This window comes from Malaclemys terrapin, chromosome 2 (assembly GCF_027887155.1).
Source record: "Malaclemys terrapin pileata isolate rMalTer1 chromosome 2, rMalTer1.hap1, whole genome shotgun sequence".
NCBI classification, from domain to species: Eukaryota; Metazoa; Chordata; order Testudines; family Emydidae; genus Malaclemys; species Malaclemys terrapin.
The window spans coordinates 40,234,784-40,250,598 of NC_071506.1; positions in this window are offsets into that span (position 1 = coordinate 40,234,784).

Here is a 15,815-nt window from a genome sequence, read left to right on the forward strand (position 1 = left end):
CATAAGGGAAATGAACTAAACTGCAATTAAAAACACATGTATCACAGGCCTTCGCTTTTGCTTTGTCCACATCTTGTGATTACTTTTTAATGAGACTCCTCCCCTCAGAACCAAAGATAGCAAGAGCACTGAGCACACGCGAATAAAAGAGAGGCCATCAAAGCATTCAGAGGAACATCTCATCAGAAACATGTTAAGCCATGGGGAGTGAAGCCTTCAGTATTTTAACTTCCATTTTCTAGTCATGGAGTGAACCACATGAATGTTTTGAAAAAATTAACTGTTGCAAAACAAGGGTAGAAACAGCAAGATAGGTCAATAAATTAAGAGACCTAATCATGCCTAGTACATATTTTAGTATAGCTATTTCAGTGGAGACTTCACGTTATTATATTTATTTTTAAGCCCTGACCAGGTGCTTGGCACTGTACAAGATAGTCCCACGTCCAGAGAGTTTACCATTTTAAAGGTATAAGGTACCTTAATATCACAAAAGGTATTTTCAAAGAATCAAAACACAACCCAAATTGATCACTGCCCCTATTTATCCACATCAGTCCAAGGGGCAGATTTACTGCAAATCCAAAGAATAGTCTGAAGGGCCTGTCACTAGTGTTCCAATTGGTTGCAGTTCTTGAAGATCCCCTCCAAATTCTCGGCAATTACATGTTGCCTAATGCGAGTTCTGATTGAAAGAATTCCAGGCAGTGGTCCTAATAGCATGTGCGCACTGTAATCTCTTATCATTAACATCGGAAGAGGCATACGACCCATCTTAGCCTGGCCAGAAAACAACGCTAACTGCATCTGACTGCCTTGAGAGTGAGACAGTGTGTGCTTTCATATGCCTTCCTTCAGAGTCATGTGGTACTACCGACATCTGGGGTAAACAAGTATTATAATGTTTTTATAATCTATAGTGTAGCTAGGCATTTCCTGGCTCCTTTGAGTAATGGCCACATCTCTGAGGTGATCTATTTTACTGTGTACTGCACGTGCAATGTTATCTCAACAATGCACCCACAGGTGGTAATGCTGCATAAAATGGAACTGAACTGAGGCATTTTTACAAGATAAAATATGGCATACTATTAAAATTCCCCTTCTAAATAAAACAGTTTTCAAACTACGTTAAAAACATTACTGACCTTTGGAGATTTCAAATGTAAATCTATTGGCAAGTCTTTCTGAACCCTTATGTAGCTATAAATAAAGCAAATTATTTGCATATTCCCCCTACAACAGAAGAGGCCAATTTAACCGTTCAAGCATTAGGGAGTCATGCCCCTTTTAGCATGTGCATTGCTTGTGGTGCCAAGAGGCAACCATCTATGTATTGACGCCTTTCAGTGATGACTAGTTCCAGTTTTATAGTAAACTGACATCTAATGGAAAGGGTTCAAGCCTATGAGAAGTGAGGATCAGGCCCCAGGCTGGGATTTATTACTTCTTCGGTGCTTTCAGCTTTATTGTGTAACTCAAATGGAACCAAACCAAGGCTATGTATCATACATTTATTAACCTAACCAATTATTGCAGATGTATTTTAAAAACAAAACCAGGTCAGGATTTCTGAGACTTTGCTCAGACTATGCCTTCCTCCCACAACATCCAACAACTCAACACTTCCTCATCTGCACCACAGTATTCTTTGGGATGGATACTCACAGCACTTTAAAGGAGATGTTGCTTCCCCCTTGCTCCAGAAGTGATGCAGTGCAAATCTGTGCAAAGATTTATTAGATATGCTCCTGTCATTTAAGGTTCACCAGTTGTGGCAGGTTACTGAGCACATCTGCTTCAGATACAGGTTGGATGCAGCCTTGTAAATCCCTTATGTTCAAAGGCAGCTGCTGGTGACTTTTTTGTGGGTTGCCATGATCTACAGGTTGGGAGTCACAGTTTTGGAGGGTGTTTGACTAATATGCTTCCTAAAGAATAAAAGTAGACTCTCAGGGAGGTGGGCAAACTACGGCCCGCAGGCCACATTGGGACCTTGGGACCTTCCTGCCTGGCCCCTGAGCTCCCAGCCGGGGAGGCTAGCCCCCAGCCCCTCCCCTACTGTTCCCCCTCCCCCGCAGCCACATCGCGCTGGGCCACCAGCACTCTGGGCAGCGTGGCTGCTCTGGCCGGGCCCCACAGCTGCGAGCTCCTGCCGCTCCGAGCAGCATGGTAAGGGGGCGGGGGGCTGGATGAGGGGCAGGGAGTCCCGGGGGGCAGTTGGATGGGTCGGAGATTGGGGGGGGCAGTGAGGGGACAGGGAATGGGGGGGTTGGATAGAGGGTGGGAGCCCTGGGGGGGGCCTGTCAGGGGGCGGGGGTGTGGATAGGGGGCAGGGCAGTCAGGGGACTGGGAGCAGGGGTGGTTGGATAGGTGGTAGGGTCCCGGGGGCGGTTAGGGGCGGAGGGTCCCAGGAGGGTGGTCAGGAGACAAGGAGCGGGGGGGTTGGATGGGTCAGGAGTTCTGAGGGGGGCAGTCAGGGAGCGGTAAGTGGGAGGGGGCAGATAGGGGCATGGGGCAGGTTGTTTGGGGAGGCACAGCCTTCCCTACCCGGTCCTCCATACAGTTTTGCAAGCCCAATGTGGCCCTTGGGCCAAAAAGTTTGCTCACCCCTGCTCTAAGGCCTAGTCTACACTACACAGTTAGGTCGATGTAAGGCAGCTTACGTCGACCTAAATATGTCAGTGTCCACATCTACATAATAACTCCACCTCCATAAGAGGCATAGGGCTTATGTCGGGGTAGTTAGGGAACAAAGTGTCTGTGTAGATCCTGCATTGCTTACATTGGCTCTTGGCTCCCCACTCAGGGAGCCGAGGAATCCAGGCAGCTGCCCCCTCCATTCTCCCTCCCCCCGCTGGAGTGGGGAGCCAAGAGCCTGGGGACAGGTGGGCTCCTGGTGGGGAGCTGAGAGTCCTGGCTCTGAGCCCCCCACACTGCCCCTCTTCAGTTGGTGGAAGCGCTCCTTCCACGTGAGGACGTGCAATACTGTGCAACACCGACAGGAGGTTAGTGTGGACATCAGCCACCGCAGTAATTACCTAACGTAGATTGACTTAGGGCCATAGTGTAGACATGCCCGAAAAACAGAACTGATTGCAGATTCTATTTTTTCTTCTTTTTTGAAGACTTTCCTCTTGCTGCACTAATGCCTATTTTCATCTGCTCTCCTTTGGAAAGATTTGGAGACCCATGATATATTTGCCAACTAATTTACAAGAATTATTGCATTGTAAAAATATTCAGAAAAGCTGGATGCAATTGATTTTTCTTACAAGATGACTTACTGGAAAATATATATTTGGTTAACCCTTTACTCCCTTGGGGCACTGTACTAAAAACACTTCCAACTGAGCCCTTTAAAATCACCATATTAACTTAATAAGAATCACACATTAGGGAGGAGTTTTCTCAGTGTGAGAATACTGATCAATACTTACCCCTGAATAGTAAAGCATGTATAGTAGGCCCATAAGGGGGTTAATGAGGAGTTATGGACTATGTTGCTTTCACTATGCAAATAACACAGCTCTCTATGGCCTTTCTGTCTCACCATCTAGTGCTGTTGAACAACTGGCCTAATATTTGGCTGAGGCTGACACACGGATGAGAACTAGAATAAATAAAATAAGACTGAGGTAAGCTTTGTAGGTTGAGGAAGCAAGTATAAAATCTGGGCAGGGTAACCTCTGCTCCAGTTACCGAGGGTGCCTGCCTGTCATTTGTTACCATACTGCACAAACTGAAGGTGTTGCTGAATCCCTAGATGCTGTTACATGATCATTGCCAGCAGTGCCTAGGAAGGGCCTCCCCACCACACACACCTTGGTTTGACTAAGAGATTGCAGCTGATGCAGATGTTGCTATTATTATTAATATTATTAATATTACTGTCACACTTAGGAGTCCTACTCATGGACTAGGATCCCATTGTGCTAGGCACCATACAAACACAAAACAAAAAGATAGTCCCTACCCCAAAGAGCTTACAGTCTAAGTGTAAGTATACTACTGTAAGTATATTGTGTATAAACACCTAATTATTGCATGGCACCACTCCTATGGCAGCCTAGAAATTAGATCTAGTACAGAACACATTAACCCGATTATTAAAAATAAGACAGTTACCTGTTTCGTAACTGGTGTTCTTCGAGATTTGTTACTCATGTCCATTTCATATTAGGTGTGTGTGCTCGCCACTTGCACTGGTACCGGAAGTTTTTCCCTCAGTGGTATCCGTAGGGGACCGGCTCTGGCACCCCCTGGAGCGGCGCACACATGCCATAGTATAAGGGGCACCGCCGGCTCCCCCCACCCTCAGTTCCTTCTTGCCGGAAACTCTGACAGTGGAAGGAGGGCAGGTCATGGAATGGACATGAGCAACACATCTCAAAGAACACCAATTACAAAACAGGTAACTTTCTTTTCTTCTTCAAGTGCTTGCTCATGTCCCTTCCATGTTAGGTGACTCCCAAGCAGTGCCAACGGAGGCAGGTAGGAGTTCATAGATGTGTAGCTTGTAATACAGCTCTGCCAAACCCAGCGTTGTCTCTGGCCTGCTGAGTGATGGCGTAGTGGGCCGTGAACATGTGAACCAAAGACCATGTTGCAGCTCTGCAAATGTCTTGGATAGGGACATGCACCAGGAAGGCCATGAGGACGCTTGCACTCTCGTCGAGTGGGCCTTCACCAGAAGTGGCAGTTGGACCTGCACCAACTCATCACTGGTCCGATGCAGAAGGTAATCCAGTTGGAGATCCTTTGAGAGGACACCAGAAGGCCCTTCATCCTGTCTATGTTAACCTGCGAAGGGGCTTGGTACACTCAGGTAAAATGCCAAGGCACGTCAGATGTCCAGGGCATGCAGGCACCTCTCCTCATTGGTCTTGTGCGGCTTAGGACAGAACACCAGGAGAAAGATGTCCTAGTTGATATGGAAGGAAGACACCACCTTCGGCAGGAAGGCTGGATGGGGTTGCAACTGTACCTTGTCTTTGTAGAAGACCATGTAAGGTGGTTCCGAGGTCAGGGCTTTAATCTATGACACTCATCTAGCCGATGTCACTACCACAAGGAAGGCGACTTTCCACAATAGGTGGGAAAGGGAACAAGAGCCTAAGTGTTCAAAGGGCGGACCCGTGAGTTTGGAGAGAACCAGATTGAGGTCCCACAGTGGGACGGGATCCCTAATAGGAGGGAAGAGCCTTTCAAGGCCTTTCAGGAACCTGACAAACATCTTGTGTGAGAACACCAATCTACCCTGGATCAACGGATGAAACACCGAGATGGCAGCTAGATGAATCTTGATAGAAGAGAGAACCAGGCCCTGATTCTTCAGGAAGAGCAGGTATTCCAAGATTGACTGCAGAGAGGAGTGCATCGGGGAGACGCTATGCTCAGATGCCCAGTGGGAGAACCTTGTCCACTTCGCCAGGTAAGTTGCTCTACTGGAGGGTTTTCTACTTCCCAAAAGGACTTGCTGCACCTTCCTGGAGCAGACTTGCTCCTCCGTGTTCAATAATGCAGCATCCACACCATGAGGTAGAGGGAGGTGAGGCTGGGGTGCAGGAGGCGACCATGGTCTTATGAGAGAAGCTCCGGGCGGTCAGGCAGTGGCCATGAGGGGGCTACTGCCAGATCCAACAGCATGCTGAACCAATGCTGGCGCGGCCATGCCGGGGTGATCATAATGACTTGGTCCTTGTCCCTCTTGATTTTTGACAGGAATCTGCTGACGAGCGGGATGGGCGGGAATGCGTACATCAGGTCTCCTGACCAGGACAGGAGAAAGGCGTCAGAGAGAACGCCCTTGCCAAGGCCCCACAGGGAGCAAAACTGATGACATTTCCTGTTCTAGCTGGTGGCAAACAGGTCCACTTGGGGAGTTCCCCACCACTGGAAGAACATCTGGACCACTTCTGAGTAGAACGACCACTCATGGTGAGAAAAGAAGGACCTGTTGAGGTGATCTGCCAGCATGTTCCTGATGCCAGGGAGGTGATAGGCCTCCAGGTGGATCACATGCTGGATGCAGAAGTCCCATAGACGTAGTGCCTCTTGATAGAGAGCCGACGAGCGCACTCCCCCTTGCCTGTTGATGTAAAACATCAAGGCCATGTTGTCCATCAATACTTGAACCACTCGGGCGGATAACTATGGGAGAAAAACTGCGCAGGCTAGGTGAACCACCCTGAGTTCTTTGATGTTTATATGCAATGTCATCGCCTCTGCGGACCACATACCTTGCGTTCAGCCGAGGTCTGAGGCATCTGAGATTAGCGACACCGAAGGACATGGGCTGTCGAACGGGACTCCATCGAGGACCATTCTGAGGTCAGTTCACCACTGCAATGCTGTGAGTACCTCTGGTGGGATGGTGACGACCTTGTCCAGGCGATCCCTGGACAGGGCATAGACCATAGACACTGCTGGAGGGGTCACATTTGGAGCCTCGTATGGTGGATGATGTACGTGCATGCCGCCAGGTGGCCCAGCAGCCGTAGGCAGACCTTGGCCTTTGTGAGAGGAATCGTGGAGACTCCGGCATTGAGGTCCCTCATCATCTGGAACCTTTTGTGCGGCAGAAATGCCTTCGCCCTGGTGGAACCAAGGACTGCCCTGATAAACTCTATTCTTTGTACAGGAGCCAATGTTGATTTTTCCTTGTTTATCAAAAGGCCCAGTCTCCTGCACGTGGTCAGCAGAATCGCAACGACCCCCTGGACCGCGGACCAGGAGTGACCCTTGATCAGCCAGTCGTCAAGGTACAGGTAGATCAGGATACCCCGATGCCTGAGATAAGCCACCATCACTGACATGCATTTTGTAAACACCGTTGGTGCAGTTACCAGGGCGAAGAAGAGCACTGTGAACTGGTAGTGCGCAGATCCCACTGTGAAGCGGAGGAAGCGTCTGTGTCCTGAAAGATCGCTATATGAAAGTACGCCTCCTTCAGGTCAAGGGCGGTACACCAGTCTCCTGGATCCAGGGAGGGGATGATGGAGGCCAAGAAGACCATGCAGAACCTCAACTTCTTGAGATACTTGTTGAGGTCTCGCAGGTCCAGGATGGGCCTTAGGCCCCTTTGGCCTTTGGAATCGGAAAGTAACAGGAATAGAACCTCTTGCCCCTGAGATCTAGGGGGACTTCTTCCATGGCCCCGCCTGCAGCAGGCCTTGCACCTCCTGATGCAGTAGACCCTTGTAAGAGGGGTCCCTGAAGAGGGACAGGGAGGAAGGATGGAATGGGGGCATAGAAACAAATTGGAGGGTATAGCCCTGCACCACAGTATTGAGGACCCAACGATCCAAAGTTATAGATGCCCAGGCCAGGAAGAAAAAAAAAGGCAATTGGAGAACCTGAGAGGGGCAGGATCCAGGACAGTGGCTGGAATGTTACCCTCGGGTGCACCCTCAAAATGCCTGCCTCAATCCCTGATGAGAGCAGGAAGAGCTGGCCTGTGCCGAGGTAGAGGCTGCTTGCCCTGACAATATTTGTAACCCTTGCCCTTCTTCTGGAAGGGCTTTTGCCTCGGCTGGCTACACTGCTGTTGGGGAGGACAAGGCTTAAACTGCTTCCTCTGCTGCCCCGGGGTGTATAGGCCCAGGGTCTTGAGCATAGTGCGTGAGTCCTTCAGCCCGTGTAGCTTATCATCTGTTTTCTCCGCAAACAGAGCTTGGCCATCGAAGGGGAGGTCCTGGATGGACTGTTGGACCTCCACCGACAAGCCTGAGGATTGCAGCCACGCTGCCCTCCTCATCGTTATGGCTGAAGCCATGGTCCATGCCACAGAATCAGCCGCGTCCGAGGCTGCCTGCAGTGCCACCCTCGCCACTCCCTGCCCCACTTCCAGGATAGCCTGGAACTCTTTTCTGGGGTCCTCTGGAAGGGAATCAACAAATTTGGCCATCGATTGCCAAATATTAAAATCATAGTGGCCCAATAGGGCCTGATGATTCACCACCCTCAGCTGTATGCTTGACGACGAATAAACCTTTCTCACAAAAAGGTCCAATTTCTTTGCCTCTTTATTCTTGGGAGTAGCCCCCGGTTGTCCCTGGGTATAAAGATATTCATATCCTCTTGCGGGCACATAGTATTTGCTTGGAGATTGGGGGTAGCGATGAGGGGGTCTGCCAGAGGGCCTTGGTCATCTTTGCCACCCCTTTCATGTACTGGCAGTGCAACTCTAGCCAGAGCTGCCAAGCTGATGACGTTGAAGAGAGTGTCCGAGGGCTCCTCTAGCTCCTTGGTTTCTAGCCCCAAGATCAAGGCTACCCTCTGGATGAGCTTTGGCATCGTCCTGGGGGGCTATAGGTGGGGGCCGAGGAGGATGATGCAGGTGAGGTGTTTGGCAGGGCCTTCTTCCCCCGTCTGTTGCATCTGGTGGGTTCCAGGTATGGTGGCCTCTGTCTCAGGCGGGTGGGAGACCATTGCCGAATGCTTGTTGGAGACTCCCGACACTGATTTATGCCCTTGGGACAGCTGCAGGACCCCCCCACAGGTTCCAGGGGTGCCATGGCATAGGTCATTGGCCCTGGGGCCACGATAATCCTGGTGGTGCTGCAGGGATGACTGGTGCCATCAATGGAGGACCTTGACCTGCCTGCAGGGGTTCTTGATCCGACTCCGAGCCCTGAGATGGAGGGCCGTGTTCCAGAGATTGGGACTGCACCGAAGCCAACCAGATGTCCCGGTTCCAGCTGTGTTCACTTCCATGCTCCAAGTGGGATCCGCTCGCGAGCGACGACCCACCACATTGAAATCTTGGTGACCGGTGTCAGTGTTTGGTGGATCTGCAATGGTACCCCGGCAATCTATGCCGAATGCTTCCTGACCGGTGCCAAATAGCAGAGCAGGAGCACGACCGACGCCACGATGTCGAGCATCGGCGCTCGTGCGGTGACCTATGTCAGTAGGCAGTGACCGGTACCGAGAGTCCCGACGGAGGCTTTCGCAGGATCAGCGTCGTACTGAAGGGGAGTGGCTATGACTCTCCTGGGACTGGGGTGGCGGGGTCGTGCATGCCTTGGTAGGTCCAGGCCACGCTACTGGCAACCCGCCCTTCGAGCCCGCAGAGCGATGGCCGGAATCCGGAGACCAGTGCCGAAAGCTCCAACTAGTAGGCAGCCCAATGTCCGAGGCGTGTTGGCTCTGAGTGGGCAAGTGCTGGCAGGACACTCCCTGAGGTGGCAAGCAGAGCCGCACTGATGGGGACCGAGGGGGTGGTCCAATGGCAGGCTTACCCCTTGATTTGGGAGCTGCCATCACTGGCGTGGGAAGCACCAGGAGGGACAAGATATCCTACCTGAAGGGCCTCAGGGGTCAATGACATTTCCAGGTGCCGGATTCCTGTGCCATTGTCCGGGGTGGCAGGCACGTCCCAGAATGGGCTAACCCGCTCAACCGAAGCTGGGGCCCGACTCCCACTTGGAGGTGATGAGCCACTCTTCGTGGGTCTAGGCTCACCTCCCGCTCTCTCCTTGACTTTGTGAGCAGAAGACTAACGTCTCCTGGTCTTCCTCTTCTTACTGGCAGGAGCCGGGGAGGTGGATTTTCGCCTGTCTGACGACAGTACCTGCAGGGTGCTCCGCACCGAAGCTGTGGTGCTGTGCACAGAGTCCGATCACGGCTGCTCCAGTGCCAGTGTCAGCGCCAACTCCATAAGGAGTGCTTTAAGTCAGATGTCCCACTCTTTCTTAGTGTGAGGCTTAAAGCTCTTACAGATACGACACCTGTCGCTAATATGAGATGCCCCTAAGCACCTTAAACAACTGGTGTGGGGGGTCACTGACTGGCATAGGCTTTTTACACCAGGTCGCAGTTCTTAAACCCCGGGGAGCAGTGCCTGCCCTGTCCCGAGGCTAAGTCCCGTCTGGGACACTATAACTAACTAACAACACACTAAGGGAACTAATACTAACTGATATAACTATTTACAACAGAAAGTTTGCAACGGACAGATCTGGAGAAGAAAAGATTTGCCAAAGCAAAGGAACATTCCAACACGGTCACTGACGGTAAGAAAGAACTGAAGGTTGGGGGAGCTGGCAGTGCCCCTTATACCATGCCACACAGGTGCCATTCCAGGGGGCGCCAGAGCCGGTCCCCTACGGATACCACTGAGGGAAAAACTTCCGGCACTGGTGCATGTGGCGAGCACACACACCAAACATAGAATGGACATGAGCAAGCACTTGAAGAAGAACGTATCTTATTGTGAGCACTTTAAATCAGTGCTCTAGGATACATATTGGCTGCCTGTTGGTTCCGAGGTGGTATCCAGAGTGTTGGTTTTGAGCTACAAAGCCTAAATGGTTTGGGATCTGCCTAGTTTGGATTTTCTCTCTCTTCCCCTGTCACATTGCTGTAGCCAAGATCAGCAGAAGCACGGAGGCTGGAACAGTTTCAATTTACAAGTATTCTCCTAGAGGACCTCTCAGACTTTAACATCCACCCCTTCTATCCCCAGATTCAAAATAGCAGAATCCTGCAAGATCTATTTACTTGGGCTTTTAGGGAGGATGGGACTTGCTGATTCTAATGCTTATGCAGGAGGCATTATGTTGGGGCCAAGTCTTATTGGTGGGGATAAACTGCAGGTTTTATTTTGATTATATTATTAATATATAGTAACAACACTTAGAGAGTGGAATCCATAGGCTTCTGCACGGATTGGATTTCTAGCCAATAAATGAAGTAGAATAGAGGGCTATTGTTTGAATGCTATTTAAAATAAAAACAGTTTTTGGAATCTTAACATTTCACAACACACACACACACACACACACTCACTCACTCACTCACTCACTCTTTGGTAGTTTAACTCCCCTCTTAAGATTTTCTTATTGACCTCATCACTGATATGTGTTAATGAATCAGATTTTGTTGCAGTTTTTCCAGGTTCAAGCCACTGGATGAAAATTTCGGTTAGCATGCTTTAGGGATAGTTAATTAAAGTTAGCTTAAGTTTGGTTAAGAACATAATGTCTGCTTTATGTTTGTGACTAGTATGGAAAAGACCCCAATCAGCAAGTAAAAGAAGATCATAAGAATACCTAATGACCAACACATGCACTTTGCCTGGGCATCCCAGGTACACATCTGCCCTGACCTACTAAGGCTTGCATCACTGTTAAGTAGTATGTAGTCCTACTAAATATACTCCAAGACTGGTTTCAATGATGTCTGGCACAATAGAACAAGGTGGCCTATGCCACTGCCACACACACTATATTGCTATTCAAACCATCACCATTGCATCTGCTATGGACTTCCCACCCCGAAACCATAGCACAACTGATCATTAACTATGCAGGGTCAGAAGCTTCCACATTCTCATCCATGGTGAGTCATGCACTCGGCTTCATTGTCTAGTGTTGCAATGGCAGGGCTTGCTCACCACAGAGGTACAAAAAAGTCTTCTATTTGGAAATTCTGCAGCCACTGCGGCGTGTCCAAAGTAGCGAACAACTTAGTCCCACTAGTCTGTGGTCATGGTCCGGATCCAAGAGAGATGTGCCACCTGGTGAACATTATCTTCAAGTATTGCATTTATCTAGCTACTCCAGAGATAGTGAGTGGGCATAATCATTGCAGCAGACATGGCTGGTCTCCATTTCTGACTCTCTGCAGTACTACCAGAATAGCCTCTGCTGCCTCACAACTGCTTTTCAAACATTCCAGCCAAAAGTTTCTTGCTAAAGAGCTGAGCATTCATTTTGGCTTCCATTTTGAGAAAGTTACCAAGAAATGGCATGGAAACCCAAGGATTTTAGGGTGTTTCCTCAGGGAATTATGGGAACTTCTCAAAATTGCCCACCAGTCACTGCTTTAGGGAGCTGATCCAGAAACTGTGGGACAGTTGCCCAACAGACAGTAACTGCAATGGAGTAGAACAGCATAAGCATGGACATGTGACAAAACTGCCCCTGAGTCAACTTGGCTAGTGTGGACATACCGTAAAATTGATATATATATATATCATTGATTTAATTATCCAGTGTTGACACAGTCTTTATGACTAAGTCACCCTCGTGGCACTGAGGATCTGGAAATCCCAACCACAGCTAATAAAAAAAATTTCTTGGAACTACATAGAATGACAGTATTTTTTTTTACTAACTTTGGCTCAGAGCTTCAAGCACTTTTAACTGATCAGGCTTAAACTACATTTTTACAGGGAGGCTGAAGTCCTGAATCATAAATCATAGGCTTAAAGAAAAACAACTGCATAACAATGTGAAACCAACTGTATAACAGTATTACAAGATATACAGAACAGGATGCACTTGGACACTACTTTTCTGCTCATTGGCTCACCAGTAATGAGGAATCATAAATCAGAAATAGAGCATGAAAATCAAAGAAAAGTAAGAGGAAGTGTCAAAATGAAAACCTGGCAAGAATTACCAGTATGAGAGAAAGGAAAAAACTCCAGATGTTTAAAAAAAACATAGGGGAAATTCAGTGAACCTAAGATCCACTAGCAGAAAGACAAGCAGGAGAAAAGATGAAAAGACCCCCACAGAAAAGGTCTATCCAGACAGGAAAACATACAGAGAAGAAACAAATAGGAAGAAATGTTCAGCCCTCCAAAAAACAAAGGCCTGGAAACTCTTATCCTAGAAATATTTCACTTGAGGTCTCTAAATTCACTAAAATCCAGTTCACTAAATCCAGCATTACCATGGGTGCACCTCATCACCACAGCCACACAGACTGTAATATTTACGGGTTTCTTTTATTTGTGCATACCTACATGCTGTAGTAGTGTTCAAAATGACATGGTGAGCACATGAGGCCTAGGATGGAAGAATAAAGTTTTTTCCTATGGGGCCATCTAGTGCACAGTTTCTATATAACAGTAAATCTTCAAAATGTCGTGCATGAAACTGCAGTTTTTCAATTAATTCTCATAATGAAGATTGCTTAATCAGATGTCTATAACGCACATGATCTAGAAACAGTTGTAAACAATTTATGATGGAATTCTATGTCACCCCATTGTTCCTCTGTAACCCAGTATATACCACACAATGTCCGAATTCTAGCTGGGGTGACAAAGTGATGCAGTGTTCTTTAATGAATTACACAAGTGGTACATACAATATTCAGGTGAACCACATTAAAAAAAAAAATACATACACCTAATGGGCTACTCAACGCAGCTGGGTGTATGATTCTTGTCAGTACCAAAAGGAAAATTCTAACAAATCCAAATCTAACCAGTACTAGAAATGAACTGGTTGGATCTCTGATTAGTCTTATGGAAAATAAACCCCCTTTCTACAATCTGAGACTTCCAATAAAATACAACGCATTACTGTGTTTAAGTTTAAATCAGTAATGGCTAAATAACTAATGCAATACAATGTTCAGCAGGAACCCTTTAATGTTTAGTATCAGAGGGGTAGCCGTGTTAGTCTGAATCTGTAAAAAGCAACAGAAGGTCCTGTGGCACCTTTAAGACTAACAGACTTGTCTTGCATCTGAAGAAGTGAGATTCTTACCCACAAAAACTTATGCTCCCAATACTTCTGTTAGTCTTAAAGGTGCCACAGGACCCTCTGTTGCCTTTAATGTTTGTGAACTTAAAATATTTTAAGGCTTCAGAAATTTGTTTTCAATTCCTGAATTTCCATTTTTGATTTAAAACGTAAATGTATGAATTCATTTCCAAATATAGTCTGTAAAGAGAGGATAGCAGTCACTAAAACATCTCTGTTTGGATTTTCAGTTTTAATCTAAAGAATCAATCTCAATAAATGTAATCCAGTATTAAGAGCAGGTACAACTTTATTTTATATATAAATTAGGGAAAACTCCCCGTGGTTGGTAAGTGTGTTTTGTTATGCTGTACATAGGCTACAGTACATTGACTCATAGACTTTAAGGCCAGAAGGAACCATCATGATCATCTAGTTTGGGCTTCTGCACCTCCCAAGCTACAGAACCTTATTCACCCACTCTATAATAGGCCCATAACTCTGGCTGAGTTACTGAAGTCCTCAAATCTTGATTTAAGGACTTCAAGTTACAGAGAATCCATCATTTACTCTAGTTCAAACCAGTAAGTGACCCTGCCCCACATTGCAGAGAAAGGCAAAAAAACTCCAGCATCTCTGTCAATGTGACCTGGGGGGAAATTCCTTCCTGATCCCAAATATGGTGATCAGTTAGACCTGAGTATGTGGGGGAGACCTACCAGCCAGACACCTGGGAAAGAATTCACCGTAGTAATTCAGAGCTATTCCCCTTTAGTGTCCCATCTCTGGCCATTGGAGTTATTTACTAGCAGTCAAGGATGGACCACATGCCATTGTAGACAATCTCATCATACTATCCCCTCCATAAAGAAATGGTTACTGTAACAGTGGCTCTTCAAGCTGTGATGCAGTGTGTATTCCACTGAGGTGTGTGCACGCCCAGTGCAACAGAGCCAGCGACTTTGCATAAGAGTATCCGTGGAACTCGCACCTTGTGGCCATGGCCCCTCCCATGGCTAGAGGAGGCAGCACCGGCTTGACCCCCCTTAATTCCTTTGCACTGAATGTCCATGAGAGGAGACTCCAATGCAGAGGAGATGGAGGGAGGCCTACTTGACGAAAGAAGAAGAAGAAGAAATGGTTATGTACCATAACTGTGGTTCTTCGAGATGTGAAGCAGACGTGTGTTCCACTTAGGTGACTCCCAAGCAGTACCCCTTCCAGGCAATGGGGCTCGGAGTCTACCTAAATAAGGATCTCATGTCCACTCTTCGAAAGTTTGCTTCCACTCTGGAAGATGCGGTAATGGCGATAATGGCCAAGAAGGGGAAGGCCAAGACTATAACAGGGTTCGAAAAAGAACTAGATAAGTTCATGGAGGATAGGTCCATCAATGGCTATTAGCCAGGATGGACAGGAATGGTGTCCCTAGCCTCTGTTTGCCAGAAGTTGGGAATGAGCGACAGGGGATAGATCGCTTGATGATTACCTGTTCTGTTCATTCCCTCTGGTGCACCTGGCATTGGCCACTGTCGGAAGATGGGATACTGAGCTAGATCCCACAGGCCAAGGACCACAGTGAAACCTCCTTTACTTTGCTAAGTAAGCCATCCTGGTAGAGGACAGCTGCTGAGCACCGCACTTCATCTTCATTCAACCATGCATCAGCCATGCTGTGCAATGCAGGGAGCAGAACATGGGATGCAAAGTGCAGCTGTGATTCAAAGTGAGCAGTTCAGGATGAAGAGAAAGCGGCACGGGAGGTCAAACTGATAGTGTGAGAAGGTCGGAGAATCAGCACTGTCTTGCCCACATCAGGGCGAAGAGAATGAGCTTGGCCCGATGTGCTTTATGCTTGAGAGTGACCTGAGGAATGATCAGGATAGGGGAAAAGGTGTATGGAGAGTTGACTGCGAACTGCAGTGGAAGATGTCGGAGAGGTAACGCAGACTGAGCCTCTTCTCCTCCCCTCCCCCCCCCCCCGCCCCGCACACCCTTAGAAAGCAGAACAGGCAACATTTCCAATTTTCTCTTGTAGCAAACAGGTCAATGGTGGGAACGCCCCACACGGCAAAGGCCATCCAGAGGACACTCATCTTCAGGGACACTTGTGATTCAGGGAAAAATAACCAGCTGAGATGGTCTGTGAAATGATTCTGTACCCTGGGCAAGTGGACGGCTATTGTAGTAATGTTCTCTTTGATGCAGAAGTACCACAGATTGATTGCCTCTAGTCAGAGCACCCTGGAGCGTGCTGCCCCCTTGTTTGTTCACATAGTACAAACATCGTGGTGGTATTGTCAGTAAGTATGTGAACCACTAAGTGTC